Genomic DNA, 2510 nt, shown 5'->3' with positions numbered 1-2510 from the left:
GACGTGTCCCTGAGAACATCAGAATCACGTCACAGCGCTGTCAGAGGAGGGGAAGCTGAAATAGCCCCACACGCTGCTCACGGGCATATTTCACTTTCCCCAACTCACCGCCCCAACCACTGCGGCTCCTGGGAGTGGAATGGGAACAATCACCAAAACCCAGTCTCAGCTTTGTAAATCTTCAGGAAATAAGAAAACTGATTATCCCTTCCAATCTTCCATCCTGGCCTGACAGCGTTGATTTTAAATGGCTGTCCAGTTAGTGCCGATTCGTTTTGGCTGAAAAAAATCTTCCTTATCTCATCCCAGCATTTCTTGCCACAGAGAACTGTGCGGCAGAGTTCATGTATATATTTCCTTGTATGGTATTTTGTAAATAACATTCGTTCACGGATTGTTTGTATTTAAGGTTCACTAGCTGTTGTTTAATGCTGAGAGGGTTGAGTTGTCTGGACATCATTTCACAGATGTCTTTAATGTAAAGTAATGTGGCTAGGGCTTCTGCAGACCTTGTGTCTGCTAGTGTCAGTTTGTTGATGTGAAATCGTCACACTGGGTTTATTGGGGAGGCAAAAGTGAGGACTGCAGATGCTGGAAACCAAAGTTTTGATCAGAGTGGTGCTGGAAAAGCATGGGGGTGGGGATGGAGGTGACAGGTCAGAGAGGAGGGTGGAGCGAACAGTTGAGAAGGGAGATTGGCAGGTAGGACAGGTCATGAGGACAGCGCTGAGCTGGAAGGTTGGAACTGAGGTAAGGTGGGGGGAGGGGAAATGAGGAAACTGGTGAAGTCCACATTGATGTCCTGGGGTTGAATTTATCCGAGGCGAAAGGTGGGCGTGCTTCCTTCAGGCATCGGGTGGGGAGTGAGCGGCGATGGAGGAGGCCCAGGACCTGCGTGTCCTCGGCAGAGTGGGAGGGGGAGTTGAGAGGGTGATGGGGTTGATTGGTGCGGGTGTCCTGGAGATGTTCCCTCAAGCGCTGTGACTTGACTCTGCGAGGAGTCTCCAGTCTCCCTAATGTAGAGGAGACCGCATCGGGAGCAATGGATACAAGCAATGACATTGGTGGAAGCCTTCTCACGATCGTGGCCCAGGTTCGATTTCCGGGCAGGAAAGCAATATACAATAGGGCTGTGAGGGCGCGCTGCTGTTTCCCTGGTGGTCTAGTGGTTAGGATTCGGCGCTTTCACCGCTGCGGCCCGGGTTCGATTCCCGGTCAGGGAAGTATTTCTCAGTGGATCTTTTGCCTGCCCATTCTCCTTAAATGCGCTGTACAGTTCCTTCTTGGTCTTCGTCGTTATTGGCCACTGCAGTGTGTCGTGCCTCGTTGAAATAGTGTCCTGACTCAGGCTTGTTTGTATGTGTAGGGATCATTGCTTCTGTAGCTAAGTACTTGGTTCGTGTGTGTTGTTTTCCTATAGACGCTGTTTTGAATTTACCATTGACTGTTCGCTCTACTGTGACATCTCGAAATGGCACTTTGTTGTTGTTCTCCTCTTTTGTGAATTTTATGCCAGTAATGATATTGTTGATGGTGTTGTAGGTTTCCTCTAATTTCCTTCATTTTTTGATGACAAAAGTGTCATCACTGTGGCGGACAACAAAGTTTGAGTTGGATCGTTTGAAGGGCTGTTGGTTTGAGACTCTGCATTATTGCTTCTGCTAGGAATCCTGATACTGGTGGTTTCATGGGTGTTTCGTTTATTTGTTTGTAGGGCTTGTTACTGAATATGAAGTGGGTGGTTAAGGCACAGTTCCACGAGCTGGATAGTGCTATCTTTGCTGATGAAGTTGGTGCTGTGTTTATGTCTTTGGTTCTTCGAGTAGTGTTCCAGTTTTCTTTGGCCACGTTGATGTTAATGGATGTGAACAGGGCTGTTATGTCAAAGGACATCATTATTCCATACTCTTCTAACTTAGTTCTTTGGTGTTCAGGAATTCTTGGATGGAATAAATGGAGTGGCGTGAATCTTCGACTTGGTGTTTTAAATTTCAGTGGAGGCCTTTGATGAGTCTGTATGTTGGTGTTCCAAGTAGTGAGACTAAGGCCTGAGGGGGGCTCCTGGTTTGAAGAGGAGGAGAACAACAACAAAGTGCCATTCTTAGATGTCACAGTAGAGCGAACAGTCAACAGTGAACTTCAAACTAGCGTCTACAGAAAAACAACACACGCAAACCAAGTGCTTAACCACAGAAGCAAACATCCCAACACCCACAAACGAAGCTGCATCAGGACATTATTTCAATGAGCCCCTGAACACTGCATATAGAGGATTATAAATTCATGAGGGGTACGGATGAGGTGAACAGCAGGTGTCCTTTCCCTCAGCTGGGGTTTTCAGGATCAGGGAGCAAATATTTTGAGGTGAGTAGAGAAAGATTTTATAAAGACAGGACAAGGATCGTTTTTGAAGAGAGTGGTCTGAGTGCAGAATGAATGTCCAGAAGAAGTCATAGAGTCATAGAGATGTACAGCACAGAAACAGACTGTTTGGTCCAACGTGTCCATGC

At 46.9% G+C, this 2510-nt stretch overlaps 1 non-coding gene across 1 annotated transcript; it reads left to right on the top strand.

Annotated features, from left to right (window-relative positions):
• Nucleotides 1-1151: 1151 nt before the first annotated feature.
• trnae-uuc lies at nucleotides 1152-1223 on the top strand. The gene has a single exon. It is a non-coding gene; the product is annotated as a tRNA-Glu (tRNA).
• The last annotated feature ends 1287 nt before the right edge of the window (nucleotides 1224-2510 follow it).

This window comes from Chiloscyllium plagiosum, unplaced genomic scaffold (assembly GCF_004010195.1).
Source record: "Chiloscyllium plagiosum isolate BGI_BamShark_2017 unplaced genomic scaffold, ASM401019v2 scaf_75961, whole genome shotgun sequence".
NCBI classification, from domain to species: domain Eukaryota; kingdom Metazoa; phylum Chordata; class Chondrichthyes; order Orectolobiformes; family Hemiscylliidae; genus Chiloscyllium; species Chiloscyllium plagiosum.
This window is presented reverse-complemented; position numbering and strand designations above follow the sequence as displayed.